The sequence below is a fragment of the Onychomys torridus genome, chromosome 3, assembly GCF_903995425.1.
Source record: "Onychomys torridus chromosome 3, mOncTor1.1, whole genome shotgun sequence".
NCBI lineage: Eukaryota > Metazoa > Chordata > Mammalia > Rodentia > Cricetidae > Onychomys > Onychomys torridus.
The window spans coordinates 7,203,718-7,225,202 of NC_050445.1; the positions used below are offsets into that span (position 1 = coordinate 7,203,718).

The 21,485-nt window shown below is 44.9% G+C and overlaps 1 long non-coding RNA gene across 1 annotated transcript; it reads left to right on the plus strand.

The window, feature by feature from the left end:
* Positions 1-4,061: 4,061 nt before the first annotated feature.
* LOC118579321 lies at positions 4,062-20,463 on the plus strand. The gene is made up of 3 exons (XR_004944463.1): positions 4,062-4,110; positions 20,175-20,242; positions 20,401-20,463. It is a non-coding gene; the product is annotated as an uncharacterized LOC118579321 (long non-coding RNA).
* Positions 20,464-21,485: the final 1,022 nt, after the last annotated feature.

Sequence of the window (21,485 nt, forward strand, 5' to 3'; positions counted from 1 at the left end):
TCAAAGCTGTGTGCTGTAACCATGCAACAGCCTGACTATTATAGTTTCCCTCTACTAGTTACATCACCCATTATGTGTGAATCCATCTACACTCAAAGTTTCAGGATATGGAGAGAAAAATAACAAGATTCTTTGTCAGAATGCAAATCTCCCGAAGTATCAGCGGAGTGGCCCATTTTCTCTGTTGATATAAAACACTTCTCCTGTCTGCAGCTCCAAAACCTTCCACATTTCTCCACAAGCCAGGCCTATGAGCCACACATCAGGATTTTCACAACAATGACCATGTTTTTCATGTTGATTTTGTATATTGGTTTCTTTTCTCATTCATTGTGGCAAAAACACCTGACAGAAGCAGCTTAAGAGAGATGTTTGTTTTGGGCTCACAGTTTCATGGCTGGGAAGGCATGGTGGGAGCAGCTGTGTCTATGGCAGGGGGGACCATGTAGTGTGACTTGTTCACATCATGGTGGACAGGACACAGGTTGGGCTGGAACCAGGACTGGGGAATAATCCTCAGAGGCCACTTCCTAATGATGCCCCTGCCAGCTGTACTTCCTACCCCAGTGGTTCCATAACCTTTCCCAAACGGCACCAGTAGCTGGACCAAGTATTCAAACACATGATCAGACCCAAACTCTAACACCCAATTCATCTATCAAGAAGCTGTAGCAATGGCCACTGGATAAAGGTTTAAAAACAAGAAGGGAAATGATTGACTCAACAGTGCTAATTTCAGCCCCATCCCTCTGCTAATGTTTTAACCACTGCTTGACAACGTCTTCTAAGTCATGTCTACAAACCCTGCATAGCAGACATTGCTCATCCTGGCTGTCATCTGCTGTGAGCAATGAAATTGCTCTCTGTCATCCACTTGGGGCACTCAGAAATGTGTGGGGAAGGGCTCAAGGCAGTGGAATGAAGTCTCCCTGTTTTGTTCATTCAGTCCTGTGGATAGGGCCAGATCTTCAGGATGTTTGTTCTTAACATTCTGGGCACTGGACACAATAGCTTCTCATGGCCACCTGTAAGGATAAGCCTCCCACTCCTGCAGGAAAATGCTCCCAAGTCTCCTAAGAGAGCTCTTGTTGTATCTACTTGGCTTCTACATTTCATTTGCTATTGTCAATAGTGGGTGCTCAGCTTTCTACCCCTCAGCAGCAGAGTGATATTGGTGATATGTGTAGATACCTACCTTGCAGAGTATTGGGAGGGTTTAACTTGGTTATCTCAGGCAACTAAAGCTTTTAAGCCAGTGTATGGCCAATAGTAGCAAATGTGCAGTGGGTAGTAGTGATGGTTTTCACTGGGGGTGCCTGCTCTTTGCTCATAGAGCAAAGGTGAAGACTAATTTCTGCTTTCAAAAGCTCTTTCTCTACATACATTTCTAGCCCTCTAGAAACCTGCTAATTGGAGTCCCCGGGACAACAGATTTTTTCTGATTAACAGAGGAACCATTACTAATGCCTTCAGGTGTCTGGGATTTGGGTTCATTCTGATTGGGGTTATGCCAGCCATTGAGGTAGCATAAACAAACAGAATCCATGTTGAAGGAATTTCTGAAAAGTCAGGCTTCATTAAGATTGCTGCATAAAAAGTACCTTCTCAAGGAGCCTTCAATAAAAATAAATTTAAATGACTTAATCCAGTAGGAGATGAGGAAACTAATGCAAAGAGACTAATAGTTCAGCAAATTGGATGAGCTGGTGATTTGATTATCCTCTCTCTCTCTCTCTCTCTCTCTCTCTCTCTCTCTCTCTGTATGTGTGTGTGCGTGTGTAAGTTCTAGCTGATAATTGATCTGCATCTGAAGGACTTGGCTGAGGAGCAGTAATATCAGTATGAAAGTATTTTAGGGTTTCATTTTAATATTCATTTATAAAATGAAGACAAACAAGTGTGGAGTAATGCAGGAAAAAATGTGGAGCTTAAGCTTTCTACATCTGAAAAGTAGAAGGCTTGGGTGCAGCCAGATGGGCTAGATGGACAGGAGCACTGTTGGGGTCCAGAGCAGGGCTGGTGGTTTTCAAAGAGTGTTGTGTAACTACTTGTTCAGAATTCCCTTCTAGAGGAAAGGAGGCTCACAAGGATGCTCACGGGATGTAGAGGATTTCCGAGACCCCCTCATGGAGGTTATGCACATAGTGAATGGGTGCAGGGGGAAAGGAGACTCTTTGGTGAGCTGCCCTGCATGTTTGGGTGGGTTTCTGGGTGATACAGAGGCTCCAGAGCCACCCTGCTCCTGTGCGGTAACCCACAGACTCATGCTTCACTAAGCTAGAGCTGGGTGCAATGGCTTCTTCTTCTTCTCTCAGTGTCTTAGTCAGTTCTACTGCTGTGAAGAGACATCATGACCACAGCAACTCTTTAAAGGAAACCATTGAATTGGGGCTGGCTCAGAGTTCAGAAGTTTAGTTCATTGTCATCATGGCAGGAAGCATGGCGGCATGCAGGCAGACATGGTGCTGGAGGAGTGGAGAGTTTTGTACTTGTATCCTAGGCAGCAGAGAGAGGAAGGGAGGGAGGAAGGGAGGGATAGAGGGAGGGAGGAAGGGATAGAGGAATAGAGGGAGGAAGGGAGGGAGGGAGGGACGGATAGAGGAATAGAGGGAGGGAGGGAGGAAGGGATAGAGGGAAGGATAGAGGGAGGGAGGGAGAGAGGGATAGAGGAATAGAGGGAGGGAGGGAGGGATGGATAGAAGGAGGGAGGGAGGGAGGGAGGGATGGATAGAGGGAGAGAGGGAGGGAGGAAGGGATAGAGGGAGGGAGGGAGACAGAGAGACAGAGAGAGAGAGAGAGAGAGAGAGAGAGAGAGAGAGAGAGAGAGAGAGAGAGAGACTGGGCTTGGCTTGAGCATTTGAAACCCCAAAGCCCACCCCCAGTGACACACTTTCTCCACGGCCATGCCTCCTAATCCCTCTCAAGAAGGGCTACTCTCTAACTAATGACCAATCATTCAAGTCTATCAACCTATAGGGGCCATTCTTATTTACTGCACCACAGTCAATGACCTATCTGGGGTGAATAAGTATTTGTCCACTTCTCTGCAGGAAAAGTCACAGAGTATGGAGGTTCATCTCTGGCCATACTTATCTCCTTGATGGACCTGGCATACAAGCCAGGATGCTTTCCCTCGGGGCTAGGCTCTTGCTATTCTGATCCCTGGATTTCTCCTCATCGGAGGTCTGCCCCTTACCTGCTTAGGTCTCACATGTCTTTGATTTAGTGAGGCTTTCTCTGACCATTTTATTTAAGATGACAACAGACACCGCTTTTCTTTCCTGATGAATTTTTCTGTAGACTTTCCTATCAGCCACAAGACAGGACTTTCTCTCCCTTCTTTATTGAGTGGCCATCTTCTCCAGCAGCTGATTTATACAGGCTGGAGTTTTGTTTCTTTTCTTCCTGTCTTCCTGGCACACAGTAGGGGCACAATAGAGAGTTGTCCACTGACTGGTAACTTTAATTATGTTCATTTTTAGAGAGCCTGAAAACCAATTCAATTCACATCTGCACTGAGAGGGGCATTAACAGAAGCCAGATAGTGGCAGAGACAGGACTTGACTCAGACCCCAGGCTCACCTGAGCCCTGGTTCAGTATGGGAAAGCCTGCCTGATGGGATGTGGTGATTTCTATAGCACACAGCCATGAGATCCTTGAAAGATTCCTGGTCCTTGTCTCTGATTCCTGGCACATAGCTTCTCAAACCCTTGGAATGTCTTGAGCAGCAATGGTTTTAGACCATCTTTGTTCTAATGGAATGACTCTTGGCAAGTCCCTTGGTAATTTTAGGGTGGAGTTAGTCACCAGAAAGACTATACCTTGAGTATAAACTTGGAACATTTGTCTAATGTTCCCAACTTTGCAAGGAACAAGGAGGAGCTAGACACTGGTTAATTATTTATGGCAATGTTTTTTAATTAATATTTATTTTTTTGTTTTTATTTAAGAGAGAGAGAACACACCTGTGGAAGCCAGAAGAGAGCATCAGATCCCCCAGGAGATGGAGTGCAGTTTGTTGTGAGCCTCCTGACATGGTTACTAGAAACTGAACTCAGATCCCCAGGAAGAGCAGCAAGTGATTTTAACCTCCAAGCCAGCCCCAACAGGTAACAACTTAATCAGTCATGCCTACTTAGAGTCTTCTGTGGAACCCTCTGAATGACAGCAGTTCACAGAGCTTCTGAGATGGTGAAAGTTTCCATGTGCCATGGGCTGGGCACACCCTGACTGCGAAGTGGGCAGAAGACTCTTTTAGGCCCTGTAGTCCATACCTCTTTACCCGTTTGTACATTTGTATCCTTGATAATATATGGAAAATGTAAGGAAAAATTGAATCCGGGAGGCAGTAATGGGACTCCCTGATTTACAACCTGATCACCAGAAGCCCTGGTGACCTGACACTGGTGATGATGTCCGAAGTGAGGATAGCTACCAAGAACCGAGCCCTTAAATCTGGGTGTTACTGTCAGAATGGAGCTGAGTTGTAGGGTACTTGGTTGTATTGGAGGCTTGGAGAGGTGTCCTCAGAAAAGATACCACACATTTGCCACCAGGCTGAAAAAGCGTCTCAACACTGAGGCAGCCCTGGGGTCCTCTGCACAGTCCCCGTTATCCCACCATACACGCCACCTGGACCCAACTAGCCATCCCAGCAAAAAAAGCCTTAGAACCGTTCTCCTCAACTCCTTCCTCCTAGTCACCGCCTGTACCAGACCCGTCATTAAATCTGGTCAGTTCTGCTTCCAGAATCACCCTGATCCAGCCATGTCTTTCCTTTGCTGCTCTGGTGGAAGCTACCATTGTCATGTACTGGGATCATTTGAATGGCCTCGTAATCTAACCAGACTGCTTCCTCGGTTCTCCACATCAGAGGATAAAATGGCAAGAAGCTGTATATTGCCATGCTGGGAGCAGGAACAAGGTCCTGCCTTCCAGGTGCTGCCCCTTGGGCACACTTGGCAGCATCCCCCTAAGGCTGCTCCTGCACATTATTCCAGCATCTGCCTTTTGATGGTGTTGGACTCTAGGTTGCTAAGGAAAACCTCAGCAGTTCTGGACAAGTTGTCTTTTTAGGTTGTTCCCCGAATCCTATCTGCTCAGAGGACCCATTGGTCCTGCATGATATATATATATGTCAATCATATAAAAACACCATTCAGAGTAAATGTTAATTGTTTAATATGCTATAAATTGTTACCTTTCACTACAGTTGTGGTTGCATTTTGTATTTGTGTCATAAACCCTGAAGGAGTGACAGGCTTCAGCCAGACAGCCACTGGCATTAGCTCCTTGAACACAGGATTGGACAGGGACCATCCAGGGTTGCCAGGGGATTGTGCCGAAGGCGGCAGACTGGCTGGGCCTCAAGCTCTCTGCTCTGGATGGAGAAGCATGGCTAGAAAGGACACAGGGTCAGCAGAGAGTTCCTGAGTTCCTCCTGCCTTCTCTTCCCATGCGATGCTGTAGGCAATTAACCCATGCCAAGAGAAGTCTGGTCAGGGCAAGTGGTGTGCTTCCCCCACCTAGAGAGCCCCCTCTACCTGTTGTTTCAAAGAATTCTACAGGTTGTCACATTTTGGCCTTAGTACAACCCTGGCAGGTGGTTGGAGTGATGTGGTCTCCAGTCGAAGCCTTGGAAAGTTGTGGCAAGAGTTGGGAATTTGCTAACAGCTCTGTGGCTTAAACCCGGGTCTACAGACTCTAGGTTTCTTTCTTTCTTCTTTTTAAAAATCATTATTCTAGAGTAAAAAAAAAAAGATAGGTTTTGCATGGGCCAATTTGGATTGATTAACATTCGGACTTGGAGTGGTATGTTGAGAAATGGTTTGGGACCATATGGGCTCCTTAGGAAATGATGTTAGGATTATGATTCATCACTGACACGGGGGTAGATGTGGTGGTGCAGTGCTGTTCAGTCATGTGCAACTGCTTCCTCCAAATGAAACATTCCCTCATGGAGAGAAGACACCCATAACATGCAGGAAGCTAACAAAGCTTACAAAGCACAGGAAACTCACAAAACTGAGAAGGCTCCACCCTGAAGTCGTAGATGCAGCAAGCAGTTGCAGGAGAGGAGGAGACTCTGGTGGAGCTGCCAGCAAGTCTCAAATGGAGCTCCGGGGATGCCGGAGTTAACACTGGTTCTGGGTGAGCTTTTCAGAGATGCAGCTACCCTTGAATCACTCAGACCCTTTCCTGTAGTGACTCTAGTAAACCTACAGCTTTTCCAAGATAGGTTCCGGATTGGATTGCTTTTTCTGCCATTAATGCCCTACCTGGAGTGAGTGGACATGTATTTATGTCTCTCCAAGAAAAGTCACATGATAAAGTACTTCCCATCCCCTGCCCCTCTCCCTGTATTGTGTGGCAATCCTTTCTTTGTACTCTCTGTTTGGATCAGAGAGTAAGCTCACAAGTAATACTGTCTGTGCAGCTAACCCTGTTGTTCTTTCCTGTCTTGATCTTGTTATGGATGTCTCTTTTGCTGTGATTACAGTGACATAAACAGCTATACAAGTGTGTGTCTGTGACATTTTTAATGGAGAAATTTAATGTGCTTTCTTCCCTCGGAGAAAAAGCAATAACAGAAACCAGTAACAGTTATTTATGTAAAGGTACTGCTGACCTGTTTGGTATTACAAATGGATTCTTGGGGCCAGACCAAGCAGTGTGTAAATCTGACTGCAAGGCAGACTTTGTAGGCACATCTGTAAGAGCACTGTGAGAAACGCTAGGAATGGGTTGCTTAGTTGCCATCAACATGGCTGCCTTCGTCAATGTCCTATTGCTATGAAGAGACACCATGGCCATTGCAACTCTTAATAAGGAAAGCATTTAATTGGGGCTGGCTTACAGTTTCAGAGGTTTAGTCCATTATTAACATGGCAGGGAGCATGGCAGCACATAGACAGACATGGTGCTGGAGAGGTAGCTGAGAATTCTACATCCAGATCAGCAGGCAGTAGGAATAGAGAGGGCCACTGGGCCTGGATTGAGTACCCCAAAACCCAAAGCCCACCCCCAGTGACACACTTTCTTCAAGAAAGTCACTCCTAATTCCTGTCAAGTTGGACCACCCCCTAATGACCCAGCATGTTTGGGGGGGGATTCCTATTCAAACCACCACAATGGACTTTTCTCTGTTCTTTCCAAAATCTTCACAGAGAGGTGGAGACCTAAAGTATCCCCTCATTCTAGGTAAGTCACTGGGTTGGTCCATTTTTCATTACTATAATGAAATACTTTAGGCAAGCTAAATTTACAAAATTAAGTGGATTTATTTGAACTCCCAGTTTTTTGGTTACAATGACAAGAGGATATATTTGGTGACTAGGCTTTTGCTGGCAGACTCCTCAGGTGGTGCATGGAGTTACCTGGCAGGAACCAAGGAGCGTGTGTGTTGTTCTGATTTCCCCCCTTCTTATAGCGTCATCAGGGTTTAACCATGAGGGCTTTAGCCTTATGGCTTTATTCACTTCTAGCTATCTCTCAAATCTTTATTTCTAAACACTGTTGATAAGATTTCTCCACCATATTAGTATCTCACAAATGAAAGTTAACTTGAATACACAAAGCCTTGGTGAACACATCACATCCAAACCGTCTCTAAACCATATTAGGTCCCTAAAAAGGAAAATCACCAACAAAGCAAAGCTGCTCTGGAAAATCCTGTATCTGAAGCCATCTCTATCTCCCAGTGAACTTCTCATGCATTTCCATAAATCTTCCATCTAGCACCTTCTTTCATTAGTCTAATGGGACGGGATTCTTTTCTCCCTACAGTCTCTGGCTTCCATTTCTTTGCTTATAACCTCGCCTCCTCCTAGAAGTGCTTATTGCTCAGAGGCTCTGTCTTCAGATGTTGGCACTGCCTCCCTCAGGAAGCTCTCCCCAGGTATCTAACTGGATGAGGTTTATCCTCTCTTTGAGTTGCACCCATCACCCTCTCTGCCCAGGAACTTGGCTTACAGGACTCTGCCTTCTGCTGCATATTATTGTTGTTGACTGAATGAACACCTTCTAGATTGTGAGGTTTGGAAGGATTCCTTAGTCTTCTCCCCATACTCAGTTCACTGCCTAGACTAGAGTGTTTGTTGAGTGAATGGACTTTTTCCAGTGGCCACCCAAGAGGTCTCACCTCTTCATATTTGAATGATTTGAATGAGTTATTTGCATTGATGTGTAGTCTTTGGCCTTCCATAGAGGTGAGGCAAGGCATGGTTGTAGCTTGGACTACGAGTGGCAATAAATATATAAATGTGTGGGTCAACCTGAGATATAAAGAGGAAGAAAAAATGCAGGATGAAATCACCACATAGATTGAAGGAAGGGAAGTATCAGGGATCACTTTAAACTTTCTCTTTGTTTAACTAGATTGATTGTGACAGCTGTTAATAGGGGGACCTGAAGCCATCTTTATTGTGTCTGTGTGTGGTGCAGGGGATGGAACCTAGGGCCATGAATATGCTAGGCAAGTGTTCTACCACTGAGCTATATCCCAGCAGAGACTAAGGTATTTTAAGGAGGGTGATCAGAGGTTGGTGTTGGAAGTAGAGCTTTGAGGTGATCAGGGCTGGAGGTCTAAACTGAGGAATCATCAGTATGTGAGTAGATGGAGCCCAGAGTCACGGGTTAGACAGTGAATAGAGAGGTGAAATGAAGATTGCCCGAGAACATTTCACAGATAAGGACCAAGAAGAGAAGGGTGAGGAGCTCCATGAGCTGAGAAGGAAATGAGGTAAATTGGAAGTCTTGGGCAAGTCAAAGGAAAAGAGAATTGGAACAGGTTATGCTAGGAGGAGGGAGTGATGAAGGGGTTTTGTTTTGCGTTTATGTGTATACGTGTGTGTGTGTGTGTGTGTGTGTGTGTGTGTGTGTGTGTGTGTGTGCGTGTGTGTGTATGCTTGTGTGTATGTATGTGCTTGTATATGTGTGCATGTGTGTGTATGTATGTGTGTGTACGTGTGTACGTGTGTGTATGTATGAGCATGTGTATGTGTGTATGTGTATGTACATGTGTGTGTATGTGTGTGTACATGTGTGTGCATGTGTGTATGTGTGTGTACACGTGTGTACGTGTGTGTATATGTGTGTGTATGTGTGTACATGTGTGTATGTGTGTATGTATGTGCGTGTGTGTACGTGTGTGTATGTGTGTATGTGTATATGTGTGTATGTATGTGCGTGTGTGTATATGTGTGTGTACATGTGTGTGTATGTGTGTGTATGTGTGTGTATGTTTGTGTGTATATATGTATGTGTATATGTGTGTATGTGTGTGTATGTATGTGTGTGTGTGCATGTGTGTATGTGTGTGTATATGTGTGTATATGTATATGTATGTGCATGTGTATGTGTATATGTGTGTATGTGAGTGTGTGTGTGTGTGTGTGTGTGTGTGTGTGTGTGTGTGTGTAGAGGGCTGAGTCAATGCCTTGTGTCTCTCGACCTTATATTTTGAGCCAGGATGTTTCAGTGAACCTGGAACTCATGAATTCAGTCAGGCTGTCTAGTCAATGAGCTTCAGGTATCTGCCTCTGCCTGGCTCCCCAGGGCTGGGATTAAAGATGGGGGCCACTGTACATGGCTTTTACTTAGGTGCTGGGGCTCTGAAGACTGGCCCTCATGTTTGCACAGCAAACACTTCATTGACTGAGGCATATTCCTAGTTCCTTGTTTCTATTTAAAACTATTTACTTTTATTTTATGTGTATGTGTATGTGTGAATGCCTGCATGTATGTTTGTATATCATGTGCATGTCTGGTATCCGAGGAGGCCAGAAGAAAGTGATCCCTTTGAGTTGGAATTACAGGTGTTTGTGAGCTGCCCTGAGGTACTGGAAAATGACCCCAGGTCTTCTGAAAGTGCAGCAAGTTCCCTTAGCCATTGCATCATCTCTTTAGCCCCTCCTGTTTCTCTTTCTAAGTAGATAAGAAACATAAGAATGTTTGCCTACTGTTGAGAAGGACATGGTAGATCTGAGGCTGTCAAAGATGCAGATACACAGAGCATTGACTGTTGGTAACACAGTCCTCAACAAGCCAGGAGAGGGGAGCAGTTCAGTGACTGGCCCTCACAGATGAGCAGACAATCTATAAAGCTCTGTGAGCATGAAGACTCGGTAGTGTGAAGGTAAGGACATTCCCACCTGAAGAGAGCTGCTTCCTCAAGGAAAGTGGATTGGCTTTTTAGAGAAAGGCAGCAGGTTGTGGAGTCAGAGGTGACAAGAGAGAAAATCTGAGGTGGATGTGAGAACTGGGAGGGAATTTTCTAGCTATCCACTGGATGGGGTTGTGGGCTGGTATTAATCATAGTGAATGCTCCAAGTTTAAAAAGCATTAGGCAGTAACCACAAACAAGATGAAAACAGTGTAAACTATACAATACTTTATGTACAATTTTTACAAAGTAACACTTTTTTAAAATAATATAACTGGACACAAAAATTATACTTTAGAGAAATTCACATCAGTAATTGTATAAAGCTCTCTTCTAGGGTCCTGAAAATTTAGGATAAACATTAGCTCTGTAAATAAAGTGTTACTGTGACAGTCTGGAAAGGCCACTATGTATATTTATCTACATATAGATATCACATTGACATTTTCAAGGCTACCAGCTTTACTCTATAAATTTTAGACTGTGTATTCAAGTGTTGAGGTCCTTATTATTATGCAAACATCAAAAGAATAGTGGTATAAGAAGCAGAACACAGATGTATAGGCTCTGACCACCCCAATTTAAATTCTAAGTGGCTGATATTTCCATACTTCAAAGCAGTAGTGAATAATGTTTTAAATAAAATTATGGCAAACAAGATTGGAACGTGATTCTGGTTTTCTACAATTTTTACAAGTTTTTGTTGTTTTAAATGCAAACAATTCTTTACCATTTCTTTTTTCTAGTACATCTGCATTAAGGCTTTGAATGACTTGACCCACAATTTTACAATAGTAAATCTGACATTTTACAATGTTAAAGTGAACAGGTCCACAACCATACCACCTACCATGTCAGAGTCAGCATGAACAGAGGTAAAAGCTCAACACCTTAAGGAAATGGTAGCAGAGACGTGCTAACAGTGGAGTTACATATATAACTTTTAATCAAAGATATATAATAAAACAGTTTAGTGGCAAGAGATTGGTGCTAATAAACAAAATGTTTTAACTATAATTTACCTAGGTGATTGTTTGGTACTTAGGTTAATTCTGTAATCCCTCCGGAGTTCACTGTCCTCTCATTTGGGGAGCCCTTCCCTCTGCTCTCATTACTTTCATTGTCTTTGGGGGTCCTGAGTAAAGTACCACCAGCAGCTGTTCCTGACAGCCCTTCCTGAACCCACAGATGTGCGGGGCACTTACAAATGGCTCTGCAGGCCCTAGTGGAAAGAGATCGGTGTGAGGAGTCAATCTCTTCTCAGTCAGGGTTCCAGGGAGGAGAATTTGTCTCCCTTAACACATTCTGCATCTGAATTCAGCTTTGTGGACATGGGCCAGTTTAGGGTCTTAGGGACTGAACTGCTTCCTTGGGAGAGGAAGGAACCAGGAACAATCAGGTGTAGGTACCTGGGATGCTTTGGAAGACCTCTCTGTCTTGACCTTCACTCCTGGGTGTTGGAGGGATTAGAGCAGTCACCATGGACTTTGGCACAGCCATATCTGAATGGAATGGCAGAAGTCATAAAGCCAGCACAGCTGCTTGACAAAGATCCAGCAAAGCTGAGCCACATGTTGGCTGCCATGCCACCTTTGGTTTTCATCTCCACCTGTTGCATACTTGGGGGGACCTCTAATATTTGTACAATTTGGGGATATTGGATTGATGGAAAATTCCTTATGTATCATTTATGCCTTCTTCCAGGAATGCTGCTTCTAAGCTTATCCAGGAAAGTCCTGAACATACTGTTCCCTCCCACACACACACTTTGAGGGAGATATCCTTATCTACTTGAAGGTCTTCCTTATGCCTTGGAGGTTGTGACACATAAAAAAGAAGCCAGAGGTCTCTTCATGAGGCTATGAGATATTCTCGAAACATCTGTCCCTATACTTAAACAGAAACAAGATATTCCAAACAAAGTAAATTCAAAAGGGTCAACAAGATCTGGTGGGCTAGAGGAGTTGGCCACAGTTCAGATTACAATGCTCTTCCCACTGTACACTCAGACAATTACATGGCATACAACTCTGCCCTACACAGAGACATATTGATGAGCAAAGTATGGAGTGGAAAGATGATAAAAGTATGAGGTGTTAGGACTTCCCTCTCTTAGAAGTTAGCCCATGTAGAGCCACTATAATGTCATATGACCAAGGAACAACAGAATGCCAGGATTAGACATATAGACAAATTCTATAAGGATATAAATGTGAACATTGATTATATTATGCCAGAATTTGAACAATAACTGCATCAGCTTTAGCCTGAGGATTTTTCCTGGGCACTCTGACCACTAAGAGTTAATAATACATTGCTTGAGACATGGCAAAATGCACAGGGTGATTGAAGATTTTGTTTTGGTCTAGTGTCCTTGGAACAACCAAAGCAACCAGCCTGAGCACAGGCTGTCATATGCCTCTAGATTCTCAAAAATTGGGTTATGGGTTTATGAGTAAGAATGATAACTCTGTTTATTAATGATGTCAAAACTTGAAGGAAAATGATTGGAAATGATAACTCTGTTCTGTCATAGTTTATTAATGATGACTAAAAGATGAGCAAAAGGAAGTAAAACATGTGTTTAAAACCAAAAATGATATGATCTATGTTTTGGAACATCATTTATGTATCCCTGCTAACTAACTTCTGTATAAATAAACACTCTGGCTGCTAGTCAGTCAGGCTGCAAGATTCTCCTGACCACCATGGCCTGGCTCTCTTCCTTCTCCTGCCGACTCCTTACCTTCTCTGCAGGACCCATCCACTGCTGAGGATGGCTCCCGGTAGACTTTGCCATCTTTGGCGTTGAAAGGTAATTTCCAAGGAAGCATAAAGTCATGACATTTCAAACCATTGTAGGAATGAGCATATGGTTCACATTTTATTATGATGTTATAACTGGTTTAGAAGAAAAAAATTAAAAAGCACAAATTTATATGGAGTAAAGATGTTGGCAATATGCAAATGAAGGCAAACCCCTGTTTCTAGTGAGTGGTAGGAAAGTAATTTGAGTCTTTAATGACTGGGACAGAATTTGTCTGTCCTTAGACAGGGTTGTTATTTTGTATTGCTATCAGTTAGCTGTTATTTGCAGAGCTGAAGAATAGCTTGTGTAGTTCAGAATCTGATAATGCATAAGGTAAGTTATAGACGATGTAATTTCCACAGAACACGATTTCCCTGAGAGAGAAAGGGCCCCCTCTCCTTGTGGGGCCCTGCCCCTTGTTCCACCCCTTTCCTGCAGAGCTGTTGATTTGTGTCCACTTCACCTCTGGGCTTTTGAGCTAAAACTTAATCACCATGGGACAGGACCATGGAGGGAAATGCCCAAACCTTTCAATATTTAAAGCCATGGAAATAGCGAGTATTTCAATATATTAAATACATAGATTTTCTTCCCTTTCCACTTTATTACTTTGAAGTTATAGATCTTGAAGGAAACGTGTGGTGGGTACTAACAGAGCTGAAGGTAGAGGAGAAGAGTACGTGTGCCTTCAGGAGGCAGGATGTGATTTGTAACGACTGATGCAGTAGCTGGAGCGTGGCTTTGTTCTCTGTGGCAGATGCTCATGGATGAGAGGCTGTGGTTTGTGCATGGGTGCTCACAGTTGGGGATGGGAACTCCTTTGAGACAGTTTTTCCACCACCCCTTTTAATTACCTGGTGCTTTGCAGGTGTGGTCCGTCCTGTGAGGAGAGGCAGCAGCGAGGGCAGGCTGCATGTAATGGGTGGTGTACCCGGCTCTGTAAAGTCCTCTGCAGCTCATTTCGCTGGGCACAGTTCTCAAGGCTGGCCGAGCAGAGGATCGGATAGAGTTGTTCTGGGTGGATCTGTGCCTGGTTACTTTTCAAAAACTTCTTTGAATGATCGCAGTATATAGTGTGTGTGTGAGGGAGATGATTGGCCTTGGTGGTACTTCTGCAATGAGGGTGATGGTTAGACTCAGTGGAGTTGCCTTTTTTGAGGTATGGATCCAGACATACCCTTGAGGACATAGAACTGGGAATGTTGACCGACCGGCACTTTCAGGGAAAGGGCTATGTTTCTGAGTCAGGGGTGGTATAAAACTCCACAGGCTTTAGCTCACACAGCAGTCAGAAATGTCAGTGCTTCTTTGCTGAAAATAGGTCTTGAAGAGCAGTTTCATTTTGTCCAATTAATTCGTTCCTGTTTGGAGGTAGGGTCTATAGAGATCCTTTGTGGAGATTGGTCAGCTCCTGATCAGTGTGTGAAAGCAGGCTTCCTTTCCTTTAAGAGGCCTGGCTGTGATCAACAGGAACAAGGCTGCCTGGAAGATGCCATCCTAAGCTCTACAACCTGACAAGTTACTGTCTAAAGGGTCTTTGCTGACATGATTTGAATAAAGGCCATCTTGAGCAGGTTATTTTGGATTAACTAGGTGGGTCCTAAATATAGTCACTAAAGTGCTTAATGAGGGGGGGGCTGAGGTAGGAAGAGGGGATGGGGAGGGAGGGGGAAAGGGAGTGAGACACACAGACAGACAGACTGACAGATACAGAGATAGATAGATAGATAGATAGATAGATAGATAGATAGATAGATAGATAGAACGAGCTGAGACCCATCAGTTTAGAGAGAAGATAGTGTGTGGCTGAGGGCAGAATCTGGCCAGAGCCATGAAGCTTCAGCAGCCCTGGGGGAGAAGAGTCACATTCTCCCTTAGAGACGAGCCAGGCCCATGGCTCAGCCAATATGTTGATTCTGGCCTAGGGAGACAGATTTTGGACATTTAAAATGTTCACCAAATTTATAGAAACCTGTTACAGCAGCCTCAGGGAGACATACACACATCTCCAGGGATGGGGCGGGGAGGAGCAACAGAGATGCTGACTCAGCGGGTCTGGGCTGTGTCTTAGACATTGCGATGTGCCTCACACGGTGACATCTTGGGCGACACTGTCTTGTGGGTCTGAAGATGACACACTCTGAGGAACAAGTGTGAGATTCAGGCATGGAGCCGGCACAGGATGCGTACTGAAGCAGATCAGACAATTTCATGAAAGTTTTTGGAGCCTCTTTCTTGCCATGTCTGACTTCTCCAATCACAGCATATCTCCCCGGACAAAGGGAAGATTAGAATTCAGGCAGCTGCCTAGATAAGTGAGATAAAAATTAATTGGATGATGTCCTCATTTCCCTACTGTGGCTGTTAAGGCCTAGCTAAAAATGATGTGGGACTATTTCAAAGCAGCCAAGGGACAACAGCTTCAGTGGCCCCATCTGTAATGGTCATCATTTCTGAGAGTCAGAGGGAAAGTCTGCACCTAATGCCAATGAGTGTGGGCACAGCAGGTTCATTTCAGAAGCTATGAAATCTGGAAATTAAAAAGAACGCCCCCCCCAAGGTCAATTTTAATGCTAAGTTGCTAGCCAAGAGTTTCAGTGGTCCAGGACTGACTTAGAAACAATCTTGAGTTTAACCTTGGCCTTGGGATGATAATTACTTTGGTATCTGTCTTCTACTGGAGGTTTTGTGGGTGCAGATGAAGAAAGAAGGAACTGCCAGGCCATGGTGATGTACACTTTTAATCCCAGCACTCGGGAGGCAGAAGCAGACAGAGCTCTGAGATTGAGGCCTGTCTGGTCTACAAAGCTAGTCCCAGAACATCTAAGGCTACTGCACAGTGAAACCTTGTCCTCAAAAGCAAAAATAAATAAATACACACATAAATAAATGAATGAATTAAAGGAATGGATGGAGAAAGAAAGGAAGGACTTACAAATTTATTTAAAATTCAGACACCTTTGGGAACAGACATAGTATAAGTGAGGAGGGCAGAGAACAGTAGTGACTCTTGGGCAATAGTGAACGCTGTCCAACTTCCTGTAGAGAGGTGTCCCTAGACTTTGGGGGTGCCCTGTTTCTGGAGATTTGATTCCAGGCTCCTGCTTCTCTTCTCTATCACTCTTCTCCATAAAGCCCTGGGAATGCTGGCCGGCATTTCATTGTTTGTAGAGACATAACATGTATAACACAGTGGTTAGCATTTTCATTATTTAAGTGTGCATTCTGTGACATCAGACAGAACAACACATTGTGTTACCATCACCTATCCAATTCCAGAACACGAGCAGCAACCATATTGTTAAACATTACTTCTACACACTCCCTCCCTGGGGGTTTACACTTCTGCCCCGAGTTTGCCGGCCCCAGGTCACTCATCTGACCGGGAATCACACCATACTCTTCCTTTGTGTCTGGTTTATTTCACTTAGCATAATGTTCTCAAGGTTTAACCAGACGTCCGAACTACATGCTTGGGTATCCATCTCATTGTGTATAAATGCCTCATTTTGCTCATCCATTCATCTATTGTATTTGAGTTGCTCCCAACCTTTTGTCTATTGTGTATAAGTGAGTTGTCTCTTAAATTGTGATTAAAATTTGATAAAAATGATGTTTGAGAATTACATGCCTTTTCTTCTTTATTTTCTTTTTTCTTTTTATTTATTCTTATCTCATACATTGCATACCTACTGCAGTTTCCCCTCCTTCCACTCCTCCCTGTATCCCTCCCACCTCTCCTCTCCCCCAGATCTGCTCCTCCTCCATTCTCCCACCTCTTTTTTTTTTTTTTTAAAAAAAAAGCAGGTCTCCCAGGGATATCAACCGAACATGGTGTAACAAGTTTCAATAAGATAAGGCACAAGTCCTCATATCAAGACTGGATGAGGTAACCCAGTAGGAAGAAAAGAGTCCCAAGTGCAGGCAGAAGAGTCAGACACCCCCACTCCCATTGCTTGGAGTCCCACAAGCACACCAAGCTACACAAGCATAACATACATGCAGAGGACCTATTGAGGGCCCAGCAGGCTCTGTGGTTGCCGCTTCAGCCCCTGTGAGCCCCTGTGAGCCCTGCTTAGCTGACGCTGTGGGCCGTGTTCTTCTAGTGTTACAGGGACCTAGCAGCGGCACTGTATCTAGGGCAAACACTAGGACAGGATAGATGTTTTCCACTGTATCTAAGGTAAACATCAGAATGAATAGTTGTTTTCTAGAAGTATTTTGACCTTGAAGAAATCATGGTGGAAATCAGTGATTGTTTTCTGTGATTTATAGAGTTCTCATTCTGAAGCAGCTTTACAGCCTTTTAAACACTTTAGTCACAAGATGGTTCTGGCACACCTGGAGCTTTTGGATCATTGGTTACTGCAAACAGTACCCAGTAAGGACTAAAGCGGTGTGTGTGGTGCTTTCCTTCAGAAGAACATACGGATTAGAACAGGGTTTTGATATGAGGAATTTGTTTACCCGAAAATAACTTTGTGTAACCATCAATAAATATGCCTTTGAATGGCTGTTCCAGGTTCAGTCCATCAGAGGCTCCCTATTGCCACAGAGATCCTAAAATTCATCTTGGAGTGACCTTCTTTCCTTGACTGACCCACACAACACAGAACACCTGACATTTGGCGCCTACAATCCTTCCTTCCTGTCTTCTGTGAGGCCCACTGAGCTCTGCCTAAGGATTGGCTGTGGACCTCTGCATCTGCCACATCAGCGGCTGGAGGAAACCTCTCTTATGATGATTATAGCACAGTATCCCTAGGAATAATTTCATTGATTTTTTTTTTTGTTGTCTTTTTGCTATTCATGTTTGATTCTACCCTAGGCTTCCAGTCCATCCAGCTTCCTGTTCCTGGCTATCCAGGCAGTGTTGGGCATGGGTTCCCTCTCATGGAGTGGGCCTAAAGTTAGACCAGTCATTGGTTGGCCACTCCCACAAGCTCTGAGCCACCATTGCCCCAACACATCTTGTAGGTAGGACAGGTTGTAGATTGGAGGTTTTGTGGTTGGGTTGGTTTCCCAGACCCACCACAGTGTGAGGAATGGATTAAAAAAAAAAAAAAGAGGTACATTAATACAATGAAATATTATCTGGCTGTTTTTTTTAAAAAAATGACATCATGAATTTTGCAGGCAAATGGATGGAACTAGAAAATATTCTGAGAGAGTCACCTAGATCCAGAAAGAAAATCATGATATGTACTCCTTATCAGTGGACATTAGCTGTTTAGTAAAGGATGATCACAGTCTACAGACCTAGAGAGACGAAGTAACAGGGGAGGCTATGTGGGGGACGCATGGGTCTCCCTGGGAAGGGGAAACACAAGAGATTTTGCAGGTGGACTGCTGATGGGTGGGCTTGGGAACAGGAGGGATCAGGTGGAGGAGGGAGGGACAGAGGGAGGGAGTAGGGGACAGACAGCTGGAATTGGGGGGCATTGTGTAAACCTAGTGCAGTGGTAACTTCCTGAAACCTATGAGGCTGGCCTTAGCAAGGACTCGTGCAGATGTAACGTAACGGTCTTATGAAATAAGAAACACAGAGCCAAATGCAGAGTTCAAAGCCCAAGAAGTCAGAGCAGTAGCTAAGAGCTGAGGCTTAAAACCATCTTCTTACCCTTCCTGTCACTGCTGTCCTTCCGCTCAGCAGGCGATCTACTTCCTGTGTGTCTGTCTTTTTATTGGTTGTAAACCCAACCACATGACCTCCTCGTCACTGCCTGTCTATACAGACCTCCAGGTCTTCTATGGTTGGTATTGAGATTAAAGGCGTGTGTCTCCATGCTGGCTGTATCCTTGAACACACAGAGATCTGCCTGTCATGTGATCAGGATTAAAGGTGTGCGCCACCACCACCTTGCTCTTGCTATGGCTTGCTATGAGCTCTGACCCCCAGGCAACTTTATTTATTAACATACAAATAAAATCACATTTCAGTACAAATAAAATATCACCATAGACTCCTATAATGGAGGCTATGGAGACCGAACAGGCCATCTCCTGTAACCATGCCTTTTCTTCTAAGGCAATGGAAGAAACGCTCACAAAAACCAGTTTGAAAATTATTATCACATGATACATGTCTTTTTTATTTTGGACTGTATGTGAAGAAGTTTTAACGGATCGGCTTGTTCAGCATCAGGAACAGAGAGTGGACGCTCAGAGGAGGAGAAGGGTGAAGGATCTTAGTCATAACAGCTCTTGCAATTGAGCCCTGAGCTGCAGCCTTGGCCTCAGCTCCCAAGGCCCACTCTGGTCCTCCTGCAATAATTCTTATGTGCCTGCCTAGAGTCTACACTTCTTCAGAGGCTAGTTGTAGACTCTGAGGCCCAAATTCTTGCCACTATAAGGTCCTGAGCTAATCACCAAGGCATCTTTGTATTTGAGTCTTGCTGTTGACATCTGCCTGCCTGGTACCGTGGCTGAATGTGGCCAGGGGATACTTGCCCTTTAAGAGTGGAGAAACTGGTCCTCAGGAAACAGAGCACTGATTAGGATGAGGGAGGGCAGGGCCTCCCTGAGGTTTTCTAGCAGCGAAGCTCATAGCTGAGGTTATTTAGGTCCTGCAGAGACTCAGAGCATTTCATGGGATGTTTCGCTGGATGACTGAGATGGTTCAGGGATTCTCCCCTACCCCCAGCACTGCTCCCTACTAACTTTCCTCCATCCCACACACATGTACACATACACTTAATATGTTGAAAGATTGTCCACACTCCCCTGGTTTGACGGTGGGGAAACAGAGGGGACAGAGAGGGGATGGCTCTAAAAACGTCCTGAGGAGTTATGGCAGTGGCAGGGACTGCAAGCATCATTTCCTACATCCTTGCCTGCAGCTGGGAGGTACATTTGCTATAGTTGCTTGAAGTTTTATTGTAAGATCTGAGTCCTGGGATGGCTCATTCTTTGTAATCTCTGCATTTAAATAGTGGAGGCAGAGGGATTGTGAATCTGGGCAGTCCTGGGCTACATAGTATGATCCTGTCTCAACAAAGAAACAAGCAAAATTCAAAAGGGTTTGAGTTCTAATACGTCACCTTGGAATGAAGGATCAAGAGACTTGGTCCTAAGGCCTGGGTCCTCACTAGCCACTGGAGTCTGTGGACAGGCAAAACTCTGGGCCGTTGTCTCTTCATTCAACTAGCTGGGGTTGACCCTACCTGTTTGCTTGAAATCTGTCCACACATCTGTTGTTTCAGATTCTAAGGCTTTGGAAGAAGACAGAGGAAATGCCACATCCATGCAGGAAGCTGAGGAAACAGCAATGGTGAGCGAGCACACCATCCCTGGCTGTGGAACTGTGGTCGGGTGGTGCAGCATGGCTGAGTGGGAGGGAATGAATGGGAGTCTGACCTGCTTTGTACGTGTTAATCTCACCCAATCCTTCCTCTCTCTTCCTTCTTGACTCTTTTTATGTCATCTTAGCAGGGGGCAGAGAAGGGTTCTGGAGAAGGTGCCTGCTCTGGATGGGGACAGGAAGAGGCTGTTTGAGACTGAGGTGTCTGGCTGAACCAGGCAAGTTTGACAGGCCAGCCTGACAAATGTGCCTTGATGCCTCAATCCAGAGCTAATGTGCCAAAGGCAGCTGGCCTGCTGGTTGTCAGTGGCATTTCATCTGCCACCAGAGCCAAAGGCACAATGACAGAGTGGGCCTTGAGTGCATGTAGTGGCCTTCTGCTTCTCCCCCCCCCCCCCCCCCGGTCTTCCCTTCTGTTCTCTCTGCAGCCCAGGACTGACTTCTATCTAGCCTGCCAGTTGCCAAGCTCTGGCTGCTCTGTGTTCCTCCCTGAAACTGCACCTTCCTAGAAAGGGCGTTGAATAACCTTTCTCTACACTATAATCACAAGACTGAAACCTCAGGCTTGAAAGGCACTCATCTGACTTTAATAATTCATACTAGGTGAGAATTGATAAGCACGCTGCAGGGGTGATTTGCATTTGTAATAAGAGCTTGTTGACACAGGCGAATCTGTTATTGGTATATTAATATGGGAGAAAAAGGTTTTGAAGTGGGGAGTACCTCCCCTTCTCCCTTGTTACTGCCCACATCTAGCCTAGTGGGCAGTGTGGGCATCTGGTGGGAAGTTATCCTCATTCGGGTGGCAGGTATTAGGATGCTGGACATTTGTCATCTCATTTCCTCTCCCTGTGATCCCTTGAAAGTCTTAGCCACACTTTGCTCAGTGCCGGAGAAGATGACAGAATTGCCTGTAGTGGATAGCCATCCCAGCATTGGCCTGGAAGTTCCAACCCCCATTGAGGCTTTGGTAATGGTCACGCCCACAAGGCAGGGCAGAGGAGGAAGCAGAAGACCCAGGATCGAGAGGGGGTCTCTCGCTTGGTTCTGGGATACTGGACGCAGGAGGTAGAACGAGCAGAGTTCTCCAGAGAACACCGCCAGACTGTGCCATACCTTTGCCAGAAGAGGGCATCTGATCCTACTAGAGATGGTTGTGAGCCACCATGTGGTTGCTGGGAATTGAACTCAGGACCTCTAGAAGAGCAGCCTG